Below are 16,942 nucleotides of genomic sequence, written 5' to 3' on the forward strand. Positions count from 1 at the left end.
AATGTTCTTTTAAAATATATTATTGAATTCTGTTTGCTAATATTTTGTTGATGATTTTTGCATCTATGTTCATCAGAGATATTGACCTGTAGTTCTCCTTTTTTGTAGTGTCTTTATCTGCTTTTAGTGTCAGGGTAATGATGGCCTCATGGAATGAATTTGGAATCTTTATTTCCTCTTCTATTTTTTAGAATAGTTTGAGAAGAATATGTATTAGCTCTTCTTTATTTTTTTATTTTTTTCAATATATGAAATTTATTGCCAAATTGGTTTCCATACAACACCCAGTGCTCATCCCAAAAGGTGCCCTCCTCAATACCCATCACCCACCATCCCCTCACTCCCACCCCCATCAACCCGCAGTTTGTTCTCAGTTTTTAAGAGTCTCTTATGCTTTGGTTCTCTCCCACTCTAACCTCTTTTTTTTTCTTTTTTTTCCTTCCCCTCCTCCATGGGTTTCTGTTAAGTTTCTCAGGATCCACATAAGAGTGAAAACATATGGTATCTGTCTTTCTCTGTATGGCTTATTTCACTTAGCATCACACTCTCCAGTTCCATCCACGTTGCTACAAAGGGCCATATTTCGTGCTTTCTCATTGCCATGTAGTACTCCATTGTGTATATAAACCACAATTTCTTTATCCATTCATCAGTTGACGGACATTTAGTCTCTTTCCATAATTTGGCTATTGTTGAGAGTGCTGCTATAAACATTGGGGTACAAGTGCCCCTATACATCAGTACTCCTGTATCCCTTGGGTAAATTCCTAGCAGTGCTATTGCTGGGTCATAGGGTAGGTCTATTTTTAATTTTTTGAGGAACCTCCACACTGTTTTCCAGAGTGGCTACAGCAATTTGCATTCCCACCAAAAGTGCAAGAGGGTTCCCGTTTCTCCACATCCTCACCAGCATCTATGGTATCCTGATTTGTTCATTTTGGCCACTCTGACAGGCGTGAGGTGATACCTGAGTGTGGTTTTGATTTGTATTTCCCTGATGAAGAGCGACGTTGAACATCTTTTCATGTGCCTGTTGGCCATCTGGATGTCTTCTTTAGATAAGTGTCTATTCATGTTTTCGGCCCATTTCTTCACTGGGTTATTTGTTTTTCAGGTGTGGAGTTTGGTGAGCTCTTTATAGATTTTGGATACTAACCCTTTGTCTGATATGTCATTTGCAAATATCTTTTCCCATTCCATTGGTTGCCTTTTAGTTTTGTTGATTGTTTCCTTTGCTGTGCAGAAGCTTTTTATCTTCATAAGGTCCCAGTAATTCATTGTTGCTTTTAATTCCCTTGCCTTTGGGGATGTGTCAACTAAGAAATTGCTAGGCTGAGGTCAGAGAGGTCTTTTCCTGCTTTCTCCTCTAGGGTTTTGATGGTTTCCTGTCTCACATTCAGGTCCTTTATCCATTTTGAGTTTATTTTTGTGAATGGTGTGAGAAAGTGGTCTAGTTTCAACCTTCTGTATGTTGCTGTCCAGTTCTCCCAGCACCATTTGTTGAAGAGACTGTCTTTTTTCCATTGGATGTTCTTTCCTGCTTTGTCAAAGATGAGTTGGCCATACGTTTGTGGGTCTAGTTCTGGGGTTTCTATTCTATTCCATTGGTCTCTGTGTCTGTTTTTGTGCCAATACCATGGTGTCTTGATGATGACAGCTTTGTAGTAGAGGCTAAAGTCTGGGATTGTGATGCCTCCTGCTTTGGTCTTCTGCAAAATTCCTTTGGCTATTCGGGGCCTTTTGTGGTTCCATATGAATTTTAGGATTGCTTGTTCTAGTTTCGAGAAGAATGCTTGTGCAATTTTGGTTCAGATTGCATTGAATGTGTAGATAGCTTTGGGTAGTATTGACATTTTGACAATATTTATTCTCCCAATCCATGAGCATGGAATGTCTTTCCATTTCTTTATATCTTCTTCAATATCCTTCATAAGCTTTCTATAGTTTTCAGCATACAGATCTTTTACATCTTTGGTTAGATTTATTCCTAGGTGTTTTATGCTTCTTGGTGCAATTGTGAATGGGATCAGTTTCTTTATTTGTCTTTCTGTTGCTTCATTGTTAGTGTATCAGAATGCAACTGATTTCTGTACATTGATTTTGTACCCTGAAACTTTGCTGAATTCCTGTATCAGTTCTAGCAGACTTTTGGTGGAGTCTATCGGATTTTCCATGTATAATATCATGTCATCTGCAAAAAGCGAAAGCTTGACTTCATCTTTGCCAATTTTGATGCCTTGATTTCCTTTTGTTGTCTGATTGCTGATGTTAGATCTTCCAACACTATGTTAAACAACAGTGGTGAGAGTGGGCACCCCTGTCGTTCCTGACCTCAGGGAAAAAGCTCTCAGTTTTTCCCCATTGAGGATGATGTTAGCTGTGGGCTTTTCATAAATGGCTTTTATGATCTTTAAGTATGTTCCTTCTATCCAGAATTTCTCAAGGGTTTTTATTAAGAAAGGGTGCTGGATTTTGTCAAAGGCCTTTTCTGCATCGATTGACAGGATCATATGGTTCTTCTCTTTTCTTTTATTAATGTGATGTATCACGTTGATTGACTTGCGAATGTTGAACCAGCCCTGCATCCCAGGAATGAATCCCACTTGATCATGGTGAATCATTCTTTTTATATGCTTTTGAATTTGACTTGCTAGTATCTTATTGAGAATTTTTGCATCCATATTCATCAGGGATATTGGCCTGTAGTTCTCTTTTTTTGCTGGGTCTCTGTCTGGTTTAGGAATCAAAGGAATACTGGCTTCATAGAATGAGTCTAGAAATTTTCCTTCCCTTTCTATTTCTTGGAATAGCTTGAGAAGGATAGGTATTATCTCTGCTTTAAACGTCTGGTAGAACTCCCCTGGGAAGCCAACTGGTCCCGGACTCTTATTTGTTGGGAGACTTTTGATAACTGATTCAATTTCTTCGCTGGTTATGGGTCTGTTCAAGCTTTCTATTTCCTCCTGATTGAGTTTTGGAAGAGTGTGGGTGTTTAGGAATTTGTCCATTTCTTCCAGGTTGTCCAATTTGTTGGTATATAATTTTTCATAGTATTCCCTGATAATTGCTTGTATCTCTGAGGGATTGGTTGTAATAATTCCATTTTCATTCATGATTTTATCTATTTGGGTCATCTCCCTTTTCTTTTTGAGACGCCTGGCTAGAGGTTTGTGAATTTTGTTTATTTTTTCAAAAAACCAACTCTTGGTTTTGTTGATCTGCTCTACAGTTTTTTTAGATTCTATATTGTTTATTTCTGCTCTCATTTTTATTATTTCTCTTCTTCTGCTGGGTTTAGGCTGTCTTTGCTGTTCTGCTTCTCTTTCCTTTAGGTGTGCTGTTAGATTTTGTATTTGGGATTTTTCTTGTTTCTTGAGATAGGCCTGGATTGCGATGTATTTTCCTCCCAGGACTGCCTTCGCTGCATCTCAAAGCGATTGGATTGTTGTCTTTTCATTTTCATTTGTTTCCATATATTTTTTAATTTCTTTTCTAATTGCCTGGTTGACCCACTCATTCTTTAGTAGGGTCTTCTTTAACCTCCATGCTTTTGGAGGTTTTCCAGACTTTTTCCTGTGGTTGATGTCAATCTTCAAAGCATTGTGGTCTGAAAGTATGCATGGTATAATTTCAATTCTTGTATACTTATGAAGGGCTGTTTTGTGACCAAGTATATGATCTATCTTGGAGAATGTTCCAGGTAGACTCGAGAAGAAAGTATATTCTGTTGCTTTGGGATGCAGAGTTCTAAATATATCTGTCAAGTCCATCTGATCCAATGTATCATTCAGGGCCCTTGTTTCTTTATTGACCATGTGTATAGATGATCTATCCATTTCTGTAAGTGGTGTGTTAAAGTCCCCTGCAATTACCACATTCTTATCAATAATGTTGCTTAGTTTTTGAGGAATGGTTTTATATATTTGGGGGCTCCGGTATTCGGCGCATAGACATTAATAATTGTTAGCTCTTCCTGGTGGATAGACCCTGTAATTATTATATAATACCCTTCTTCATCTCTTGTTACAGCCTTTAATTTAAAATCTAGTTTCTCTGATATAAGTATGGCTACTCCAGTTTTCTTTTGGCTTCCAGTAGCATGATAAATAGTTCTCTATCCCCTCACTCTCAATCTAAAGGTGTCCTCAGGTCTAAAATGAGTCTCTTGTAGACAGAAAATAGATAGGTCTTGTTTTTTTATCCATTCTGATACCCTATGTCTTTTGGTTGGTGCATTTAGTCCATTTACATTCAGTGTTATTATAGAAAGATACGGGTTTAGAGTCATGTGATGTCTGTATGTTTTATGCTTGTAGTGATGTCTCTGGTACTTTGTCTCACAGGATCCCCCTTAGGATCTCTTGTAGGGCTGGTTTAGTGGTGACAAATTCCTTCAGTTTTTGTTTGTTTGGGAAGACATTTATCTCTCCTTCTATTCTAAATGACAGACTTGCTGGAGAAAGGATTCTTGGCTGCATATTTTTTCTCTTCATCACATTGAAGATCTCCTGCCATTCCTTTCTGGCCTGCCAAGTTTCGGAAGTGACATCAGTCACTAGTCTTATAGGTCTCCCTTTATATGATAGGGCACGTTTATCCCTTGCTGCTTTCAGAATTTTCTCTTCATCCTTGTATTTTGCCAGTTTCACTATGATATGTCATGCAGAAGATCGAGTCAAGAAGATCGAAGATCGAAGGGAGTTCTCTCTGTCTCTTGGATTTCAATGCCTTTTTCCTTCCCCAGTTCAGGGAAGTTCTCAGCTATTATTTCTTCAAGTACCCCTTCAGCACCTTTCCCTCTCTCTTCCTCCTCTGGGATACCAATTATGCGTATATTATTTCTTTTTAGTGTACCACTTAGTTCTCTAATTTTCCCCTCATACTCCTGGATTTTTTTTATCTCTCTTTTTCTCAGCTTTCTCTTTTTCCATAACTTTATCTCCTAGTTCACCTATGCTCTCCTCTGCCTCTTCAAGCCGAGCTGTGGTGGTTTCCATTTTGTTTTGCATTTCGTTTAAAGCATTTTTCAGCTCCTCCTGACTGTTCCTTAGTCCCTTGATGGCTGTAGCAAGAGATTCTCTTCTGTCCTCTATACTGTTTTCAAGCCCAGCGATTAATTTTATGACTATTATTCTAAATTCACTTTCTGTTATGTTATTTAAATCCTTTTTGATCAGTTCATTAGCTCTTGTTATTTCCTGGAGATTCTTCTGAGGGGAATTCTTCCGTTTGGTCATTTTGGATAGTTCCTGGTGTGGTGCGGACCTACAGGGCACTTCCCCTGTGCTGTGGTGTATAACTGGAGTTGGTGGGTGGAGCCACAGTCAGACCTGACGTCTGCCCCCACCCCACCAATGGGGCCACAGTCCGACTGGTGTGTGCCTTCTCTTCCCCTCTCCTAGGGGCAGGATTCACTGTGGGGTGGCGGGGCCGTCTGGGCTACTTGCACACTGCCAGGCCTGTGGTGCTGGGGATCTGGCATATTAGCTGGGGTGGGTAGGCAAGGTGCATGGGGGCAGGAGGGGCAAGCTTAGCTTGCTTCTCCTTAGGTGATCCACTTCAGGAGGGGCCCTGTGGCAGCGGGAGGGAGTCAGAGCCATTGCCTAAGGGTTGGTTCTGCAGAAGCACAGTGTTGGGTGTTTGCGGGTGTTTGCGCGGAGCAAGCAAGTTCCCTGGCAGGAACTGGTTTCCTTTGGGATTTTGGCTGGGGGATGGGAGAGGGAGATGGTGCTGGTGAGCGCCTTTGTTCCCCAACAAACTGAGCTCTGTCTTCCTGGGGCTCAGCAACTCTCCCTCCCTTTGTCCTCCAGCCTTCCCGCTTTCTGAGCAGAGCTGTTAACTTATGACCTCCCAGATGCTAAGTCGCGCTTGCTGTCGGAACACACTCCATCCGGCCCCTCCACTTTTGCAAGCCAGACTCGGGGCTCTGCTTGGCGACGGGCCGCCCCTCTGCCCTGGTTCCCTCCCACCAGTCCGTGCAGCACGCACCGCCTCTCCGCCATTCCTACCCTCTTCCGTGGCCCTCTTGTCTGCGCTTGGCTCCGGAGACTCCGTTCTGCTAGTCTTCTGGTGGTTTTCTGGGTTAGCTAAGCAGGTGTAGGTGGAATCTAAGTGATCAGCAGGACGCGGGGTGAGCCCAGCGTCCTCCTATGCCGCCATCTTCCTGAACCTCCTCTATTAGCTCTTCTTTAAACATTTGGTAGAATTCACTTGTGAAGGTGTCTGGTACTGGACTCTTGTTTTTAGTTTTTAAATTACTGATTCAATTTTACTGCTAGTACTTGGTCTTTCTTTTGGTATGTATCTATTAAAAAGCCCTACAAAGAATATATATGAATCCATACTGATAAAACAGTGAATTAATAACAGATTGGTTCCATGAAAAAAGTTGTTTTAAATAATTATAAATAATATATGATGTAGATACCCTGTCTCCATGATGTGAACCTTAATTCTGTCTCCACCACTGAATGCAGGGCACATTTAATGATTCATGTCAAAAGAATAAAGTAGGTGAATGGAAAATAGTTACTGTACACTAGAGAAACTAGACAAACATCACCGTAACCTTGTGATGATGGCCAATATCTCTAGTCACCCAGTGATGTCACATGGGTATCACCTTCTTGCAAATATGAGGTAAAGAGAAGGGCACTTCAATTCTGACTTTCTTTCCCCAAACCCATAACCACAATCTAATCAGGAGAAAAAATAGCAAACTATTCCTACACCCCTCATGATCGTTGGGGTTATCAAACAGTCTGGCAGTTCCTCAAACAGTTCAACAAAGAGTTATATGACTAAGCAATACCACTACTAGGTACAGAACCAGAAGAAATGACAACATATGTCTACATAAAATGACAACATATGTCTACATAAGATGACAACATATGTCTACATAAAAATATTATGCAAATGTACATCATTATTCATAATAGTGGAAAGTGGAAACAACTTAAATTCTCAGCATTTAATGAATGCATAAATAAAATGTGGTTTAGTATATGTCAACAGAAAGGAATGAAGTACTGATAACATGCTACTATATGGATGACACTTGAAAATGTAAGCCATGTAAGAGAAGTCTAATACGCAAAAGAACACATACTGCATGATTGCATTTATGTGAAGTATCCAGAGAGAGCTTATCAATATGTTGTACCCCAGGAATTCCCCCCTTACCCTCCTGGCTTCCAGAAACTCTGGTTGATTTGGGTCACAGTTCCTCCTTCCCATTTTCCTGCCAGGGAATATTCAAGATGCAGTTTCGGGTTTTATCACTAGATGACACCAACGTACCACTGTCATCAAACTTCTGTACTAAGAAGTGTCTACAAGGAGTAAAAAAATAACAATGATGTCCAAAAACCTGGGCTTTGAATCTATACAAAATGACTCTAATTCTGTCTGAAAAACTGTTATGTGTAAAAGAAGATTGGGAAAACATACTACATCGCTTATAGAAGATAAAACACCAGTTGTCAGTGGCACACTTTGGCAGTCCATGGCCTGACTGGAAAGGACAGTGCAGGTCATAATAAGAGGAAGGTGACTGAGAGGGTATGGCATCAGAGAGGGGTGTGGGTAGCTGTGTCATGGATAGGGGATGACAGACAGGGGGTGGGAGAAGATCTAGTCAGCCTGGAAAATGTTGGTGTAATGGAAGATGAACACCCTGTTCTCTGGTAAGGACTCTATATACAGTCCACACTGCACATCAGCTGTTAGTGATGACGAAAGAGACAAATCAATAAACTCTATGTAGTTTGAGGTCAAAAGAAAATGGATCTTATTTAATATACATATGAATTTTCCAGGTAAAATTGATATCATGTAAAACATTTCATGATACTTTTTACTCTCTGCATAATATACTATTTTTCATGAGGAAATAACAGCAAAAATGGAGATAAATGTGTGATGTCACCAAATGGTGAGATGTAGGATTACAGCTATGACAGTCTAAGACCAGGGGGCTCCACAAGGAAGAGGAAAGACAGAGTTTGGGAGCTTGACTTCAAGGGATCAGCCAGATTTCTGGATTTTCACTTAACTGGAACAATTCTTCTGTATCCACCACATGCCTAGAATATAAGAAAAACAGGTCACACACATCTATTTAGAAGTATCTTTTTCATTTTCTACAGTTTATTTTTTCTTACTGGAAAGATGAAAATTTTAGATAAAGAAATAAAAGGTTTTCTTCAAACTAGATTATGAAACAATAACCGTTGTGATCAAATGCTCTTTGAAAAATTCACATGTGAATAAAAAGACTGGAAGAACATATAGATAATTTATTTATATCTTATTGATGCCTACATCTACATCTCATGTTTATTAAATGTAAATTAAATGTCCACTCTGTGCCAGAAAATGTCACTTCAATTCCTTATCTGCATCCATATCTTCCCTGTCCTGATCTCTAGACTGGGTAACTGGAAATGTCCACAGGTGGGAAGATGGATGTTAGTGGCCACCTCATGGGGTAATGAGGTTGTCCTAAACCAGACTCCATTTTAAGCAATTTTTGATCAAGCCTGACCATGAGTCCTGGAAACCCAGCATTTTAACAGGAAATAATTCAGTCCAGAGGGGACATTGTTCCTTGAGAATGTGAAGCCACTTGTAACCCAGACCTCCATTGTCTTGAAGAGCACTCAGAGGCTACTACCCTCTCCTGAGGAGACCTCACTCCCAGATAGAAAAAAGGACAAGGTAACACTTGTGTGGTTTCAGTCTTGGATCTCCCGTGGGTGAAAACCAGAGGTTTTACTTTCTCTTTAGTCCATCGCCAGTTTGTGTGGTAGATTTCAGAAATGATTTTGTGTTTTTCTTATCCTAGGAAGTTTATCCCTCATATTTAGTCCTCTGAGGGGTCCATCTGAGGTGACTTGGAGTTTTTGCTTCATTGAAGACCTTGTTTCCCAGTTGTAGGAGCCTGGAGGAGCCACAGGGTAAAGAGGAGAAACTGAGTTCTTAAAGACAAGCCCAAGACCAGGACTCTGATCTCAACATCTAATTCTCCTGAGTTAGTGACATGGTTTCCATACATTTCTCACAAGATGGTCACCTCCCCAATTGTTCCTCTTATGTGTGACACCCTAGTATGATCCACCCTTTTCTTGTCCATAGAAGCACAGGCAGTGAAATTCCTCTATAACCTGATGGTGGAGGAAAACCATGACTAACAATCCAGAAGCAGGTAGGGAGTGAATTAACAAAAATTAAACTAGTAAATTGTAAAGATCTAATTGGATTTTTTTAAATGATTTATGAATCTGGCAGCATCCTGTCAAACAAATAGAGGGTCCCTCCAAAGAGATGTAAAAAAATGGGAAGTTTTATAGAAGGAAGGTGGGGCAGAAAAGTTATTAGCAAAAGAAAATGATTGTTTCAGTCACGTTGGCTTTTCTATAGGGTGGAAAGCAAGTGGTCTTATGCTGATTGCTTCAACTATTTGGGGGAATGGAGAGGGCCCACGTGGCAGACTGATTAGCACTGACTGAAAATTCCTGATTGACTGGTTAAGCCTACATTTCTGGGGGAGGCTGAAACTGTGATTAGATTATGTATTAAGCCCAGGTTTGGGAACACGGTCCAAGTAACACCATTTTGGGGTTCTATGTTTTTGTTTTTAACATGGGAAAGAGCGATGTATTTTATTTCATTATAAAAATTACATAGCAGAAACAAAAAAATGAGAAAATACAATGAAAATGTACAATTTGTAACATTTTAGACTTGCCTCCTTGAAATAACTCTGAGACGTCTTAAATGACTGTGTGTGTACTATTTAGATCATTCAGTCACATGATTATAGATAATCCCTTAGTATTCTGCCACAGACCGCTGACTAACTGCTTACCATAGCCTTGGTTTTATACCATAGCCTTGGCCCTTCACCTGCAGGGGCCAGCTCATCTCCAAGAATCCTAGGATACTTCCCTGGGGCTCTGATAAAACTCCCCTACTGTCTCTTTAAAGCAAACAAACTTACATATTACAGGAACATTCTTGGTTCCATTAACCTGGGCAGCGTTCCGCCAATAGCACGGGTCCCAGTCTAGTGCCTCTAATTGCAAGGCTTTCTCACGAAAAAGCCTAAACAACGAAAGTGTTTTGCTTTTGGCAAAACGCCATGGGGTGAATTGCTCAAGGAACACATTTCTGGTGTGGGGGAACCTGCCGGGGCTTCGCGGATGCCACAGAAATCTGACGTCAGTATGGTGACCATGACGACTTTTCAGTCGTCAGAGACAGACATACCCTAGCGTGAAAATCAGAACTGACCTTAGGTGTTTGGGACTTAGCTGAGGTCGTGTGTCACCATAGTTGGGGCTGAACCGCCCTGGGGTGTGGAGAGACAAAGCAATGCAGATCCAACTCTGTTTCCCACTTAGGGGCTTGATAACGGGGCTGTAACAATTATGTGTTACAGGCTGTGTCGTAGGTAAAGCTGCTGGGGTCCTGCCCTACCTCAGTGAGTTTGGGTTCTGTTTCAAGGGTGTTCTGGAGCTGCTCTCCTCTAAAGGCAAGAGCACAGGAGGGAAGACAGGTAAGGACTCTGAGCCCCAGCTTCCCTCTCTGTCAAATGGGGATGAGAAAGCTTCACCCACAGGATTGCTGAGAATAGTGATATATTTGAGCAAACTCCTGGCTCTGTAGTTACTGCAGGATCATGAATGTATGAATTCAGGCCACTTCTTACACCTTTTCAACGTTGTTGTTAGGGGATAGATGAGGAAATGAGAAGAAAAAGGCCCTTTTGAGAACTCCATTATAACATGTTGTTAGCACCGTGACCCAATTGAATCAGTGTCAGCGTCACTAAACCAGTGACTGGTATGGTGCTGGGTACAAAGTTATTCCGTTAAGTAGTAGTGATTGCTGGCTCTATCTCTCAGTGTGCAGCTCTTCATGCCAGTGGCTGAGCTAATATCAGGTGCCTGAAGGATGCAGGTTCTGAGCACTGTGTCCTGATAGCTGCTGAAGTTTCGACTCTAGATTCAAGGGCAGCGGTCCTCAAGAGACCCCATCACTTCACATCTCTAATGTAATAACATCTGTCACAGGAGTATTCAAATATCTGAATAAAAGCATATTTTGGAATAGCTCATTTGAGGTTCACAAACTAGCCTAAAAGAAGAGGAACTACTTTGATCTCATCATGGGAGAATAGGTTTAGCAGGTGGAATTTCATTCCATCAGCAGCTACATAGTGTGTAGTAGCTGATGGGGCCCATATTAGGGATGGCTTTTTGCTAAAAAGCAATACATTGTCCAGTTGTAGAAGGAAATTGGTCTTTAATATGCATTTGAAATGTATAACCTAAATTGTTCTTGCTGTATAAATAATTGGCAAATCACATGTATCTCCTAGATGGGTGTGGAAATGTACAGTTTTTACATCTTCTTAGCAATTTGACATTGTAATGTAGATTCTTCCCTGGTCCTCATGATTTTCCCCCAATTTATAAAGAAATTCTTTAAAGAGTTAGAAAATTTTCATGTGTTAGTTTAAAATTTAAGTGACTAGATTTTAATATATTAAAAAATATTTATTACACTAGAGTTTGTCCTATTATGATACTCAGCCTCTTTCAGTAATATAAGCAGTTACTATTAAATATCATTATAATTATTCCTAATACATAATATTTTATTTCTGTACTTAAGGAAATAAACATCAAATTTCTTTAATATTTGGATAAATTACATTGCTAATGATCATTTTGATAAGACAGTGTAAATCTGTTAATACTGTAAGAAGGTACATGGGAGTTTTTCACCTGATTAAAATGTATCAAAAATTATGAATGTATATATATATATATATATGCCAAATATTTCACTGAGGTGTGGTTGACATACAATACACTGTATGTATATATATATATGTATATATATATAATAAGTTTTTATATCTATATGCATTTGTGAATCCAATTCTGCAGTCAAGATAAGGAAGATATCCATCACCTCAAAAAGCTAATTTGTATACCTTTGTAATGTTTCCATCTACCACTCTAGCCTCCCTCTCTACATCACCCTATCCCATTTTTAGGTGACCACTGATCTTCTGTCACTATGCATTTTTTCCTATAATTTTATGTGAATAGACTCCTACAATGTGTATTCCTTTTTTATCATTCCGCTTTCCATCAAGCTATTTCCAGATTTATCTCTGTGTTGAGTATATGAACATTTCCTTCTTTTTCATTGTTAGCCAACATTCCATTATGTGGGTATACCACAATTATATGTATCCATTCACCTGGTAATACATACTGTTGTTTGTTTTCCAATTTGCAGCTTTTGTAGAAAAAGGTGTTATGAACATTTGTGTATAATCTTTACTTAGACATATGCTTTATTTCCCTTGAGTAGATACATTTGGAGTGCAACAGATGGATCATATATGGGAGGTAGAGGATCAACAATGAAATAAACTTACAGAATGTTTTCCAAAGCATTGGCACAATTTTTCATTGCCACCAGCAATGTGTGTGAATTGCATCCTTTACAATCATGTAGGACTTGGTATGGTTAATTTGTTTATTTTAGCCATTTACAGAAGGGTGCAGAGAGATTACATTTCCCTAATGACTAATGATGTTCAGCATCATTTCATGTCCTTATTTGATTTTTTTTGATGAAGTATTTTTTCAAATATGTTTTTTTCCATTATTTACTGGAGTGTCTGTTTTACTATTGACCTCTGTGACATTTTTTAATCTGGATTTAAGTCCTTTATCAGATACATGGTTTACAAATATTTTCTCCAAGTCAGTGACTTAATATTTTAATTCTCTCAACAATATCTTTGGCAGAACAAAAGCTTTCGATTTTGAGGAAGTCTAATCTTTCAATTTGTTCATTTCTGGTTTTGATTTTGCCTTTGATGTCATATCTAGGAAATATTCAGATAGTCTAGGGTAGCAATCATTTCTCCTCCTTTTGAGGTTTTGTACTTTCAGCTTTTATAATTAGGCCTATGATTCATCTTGAGTTGGGTTTTGTTTATGGTACAATACATGGATCACAGTTGATGTTTGTGTATATGGAGACCCATGTGTCCCAGAACCCTTTGTTGAAAATATTATCCTTTCTCCACTGAATTGCCTTTGTAGCTTCATCAAAGATCATTTGTCCATATATGTGTAGGTCTATTTTTAGACTCGTCATATTCCTTTGATATATAGTTTTTCCTTTATCCCAATACCACATTATCTTAAATACTATGGATTTAAAATGAGACTTAAAATAAGGCAGTACTTTTCCTCCAACTTTAATCTTTTTTTTAAGTTTTTATTTAATGTTTATTCATTTTTGAGAGATAGAACAGAGCATGAGCTGGGGAGGGGCAGAGAGAGAGGGAAACAGAATCCAAAGCAGGCCCCAGGCGCTGAGCTGTCAGCACAGAGCCCAACGCGGGGCTCGAACTCACTGGTCACGAGATCATGACCTGAGCCGAAGTCAGACTCCCAACCGACTGAGCCACCCAGGTGCCCCCTTTAATCGTCTTTTTAAAAGTTGTTTTCATAGTCTTCGACCTATGCATTTCCACATGACTTTTAGGATAAGCTTGTCCACTTCTTTTACAAAAGTTTCTGCTAGTATTTATTAGGATTGTATTTAATCTATAGATCGATTTGGGGAGTATAGACCTCTTAACAATACTGAGTCTTCTGACCCAAGAAGATGATATATCCCTTCATTTATTTAGGCATTATTAATTTCTCTTAGGGATGTTTTGCAGTGTTCAGAGTATAGGCCTTGAATATGTTGACATGCATGTGCCACGTAGTTATCTCTATATAGTTCACAGTTTTTGATGTTGTTGTCAATGTAGTATTTTGTATTACAGTTTCCAGTTCTTATATTTTCACTAAACTGTCCATAGCAAAATGTTCCTGTGAAATCTTTTTCACTGACATCACAAATTATTTTAGGAAGCAAAAGATTATTGATCTTTAACACGTGTATTATTCAGCGTTCTCCAGAAGAACAGAACCAATAAGATGATGATATTTATTTAGAGATTTATTTTAAGGAATTTACTCATGAGATTGTGGAGAATCTGATGAGGGAAGCCAGAAGACTGGAGACTCAGGAAAGAGTTACAGTAGAGTCTGAATGCAATATGCTAATGAACCACAAGGTGCTGATGTTGTAGATGAAGTCAAAAGGATTTTATTGGCAAAACTCTCTCTGGCTTAGGGCTGATTAGCACTTTGTTCTGTTCAGTCCTCCACCTAATTGGATAAGGCCCACCTACTTTGTGGGAAGCTAATTGCTTTACTGGAATTCTACCCATTTAAATGTAAATCTCATTCAAAATAACTCTCACAGATATATCCAGAATAAGATTTGATCAAATATCTGGGCACGGTGGTCCCACCAGATTGACACATACAATTTATGATCACAATATTCATTTACCTAGATTTCCATATTAGTTTTAGATGTGATTGGCAATGTACTGAACCTGGGGAGTAAAATGTCCCCCAGAAAAATCTACAGGTCATCTTCAGAAAATCATTCACTAAAACGAAATAGCTTAGTAGCTTTCAACTTTATTTGTGTGGTTCAGGTTGAATTGTGGAGTTTTCTCTCTATCCCCAAACAAATCCACCTCAATGAATTCCTGGGTCTTTGGACAGCAAGAAAAAGAGGGGGAGAGCATGTATAACTGTGTGTGTGTGTGTGTGTGTGTGTGTGTGTGTGTTGGTGAAGCTGTAAGGAATATTGTGAAGAATATGTGAGATGAATTACTATGGGTTATGTCAGTTGTCAGTTTCTAACACATGTTAGAAGACAAGTCAGGATGGTTGCTGTTTGTTTTATCTCGGCTTTCCTCGGCCAACATGGTTACCATGGTGACTCAATGACCACTGTGGAACTTGGTACAGTCTGAAAATGCATTTATAATTTTTGTATGAATCACTCATTTTTCTAATAGTTGTTAAGTGTTGCTTTTATATTGCTGTCATTTGTTATAGATTAATAATTTGACATTCAAATGTTGGATAGAGTTTTTCTATTCTCTCCTATCATTTACTTATTTATTCATGTATTTATTTTCTTAGTATGACTCATGGATTCCTATTTTGCTTAAAGATTTACCCTCTGACATTATAATTATATATTTTGATACTCACATTGTTAAAGAATTGGGCAGTATCAGCCCCTTCAAATTGGCTTCTGTGTCCATTTTTGCCTCCCATAAGTTCTATGCATATGCTTTGCTCTATGAGCCTGACTGTCTTCGGATCTGTAGAAAAAAAAGTAATGTTGCCAACCTCACAGTAATGCTTTAAGGATTTAAAGTTTTTAAAGTTTAAAACTAGCAACATACAGTGTGTGGCAAGTAGAAAGCTCTCAAAATGTTAGTTGCCCAATCCAGCTTTTCCTCCTTCATTTGCTACCTCTGACATGAACATCATGGCATGACTACCAGAGAGAATACTTGTATATGGAACAGCATGCAGGGATTATCTCCCATTTACATGGTATGAGAGCTTCATTGTCACTGCTGTGTGAGGGAGGGGACTGTGGGATGAGCTAGGGAAGAAGCACAGCATCATTACACAGCTTCCAGTGACTTGAGTGAGGACAGGCAAGCACATGCTTACCTCTTTCCCCTGCCTTTCAGGTACTTTCCCTTCCTCTCACTTTTCCCTCTATTCCATGTGCTGTCTTACCCCCTGACTCTACCTTCTAGTGAAACAGCAGAGAAGGATGTGGACTCTGAGTTTCTGAAACAGGAGCCAAAAATAGAAGAACCAAGTGTGACATTCACTGTGCTAGACAATTTTCTGAAGCCAGAGTGAAGAGCTAGGGGTCCTATCATTGGGGCCATTTAGATTAAGTTACTACCCTTCTTGCAATGTCTTCTATACAACAGGATAACAATACCCAATGTTCCCAACCACCCAGGAATGATGTGGACATTAGGTGTGATCCCATGTGAGAAACGAATCTGTAGTCACAGGTGGGAGGGAAGGATGAATGCCCTTTTGAGTAATTATATTAACATAGACACCCAAATATCAAAAACTCTGCATGGTAGGCATTAAGTTAGTGGTACACAAATGTCAGATGTTTTTGTCAGGAGTTTCTAAGTGTGATCTAAGGACCACTTCATAAAAATTGGCCAGGGATGATTGTTAAAATATCAGGTACATGAGCCCACCTTATGTCTGCTGTGTCCAAAAGAGGGTGGTGGGTTGGGAGGTGTCCACATTTTGAATAATGTTTCTTGTGTATTGTGGTATAAATTCAAGTTAGAAAGTCACTGCTATGCATTGCAATAAGGTGTTCTTAAATTCTGAATCCTTGAAATTGGTGTAAATTTTTCCTGCAACACAGCTTTAGACATTTGTGTTTACTCCCAGTAGATCAAAATGGGGAAAAAAAATGTTTTTCTTCATACTTATTCAGTGTTTGATATAGGAGTGACATAGCAGTTTCCTAAGACTTCCATAACATAGTGCTATAAACTGGCTGGTTTAAAGAATAGAAATTCATTGTCTCACTGTTCTGGAGGACAGAAGCTTAAAATCAAATTGTTGCTAAGGCTATGCTCCCTCAGAATCCTTTTGGGGACAGTATCCATGCTTCTTTCTAGCTTGTGCTGGTTTGTTGGAAATCTCTGCATTTCTTGGCTTGTAGTGGTATAACTCCAATCTCTGCCTTCATTGTCACATGGTGTTGTCCCTGTTCTCTCTTCACATGGCTATTATAAGGACACCGGTCGCATTGGTTTAGGGATGCACCCTACTCCAGTATGACCTCGTCTTAACTAATTACATCTGCAATTCATAGTTCCACATAAAGTTATCTTGAATTCCTGAGGGTTAAGACGTCAACATCTCTTTTTTGAGGCACAATTGAACAAATCATAGCCACTGTGGATGCAACACACTGAACAATA

The sequence above is a fragment of the Felis catus genome, chromosome X, assembly GCF_018350175.1.
Source record: "Felis catus isolate Fca126 chromosome X, F.catus_Fca126_mat1.0, whole genome shotgun sequence".
NCBI classification, from domain to species: Eukaryota; Metazoa; Chordata; class Mammalia; order Carnivora; family Felidae; genus Felis; species Felis catus.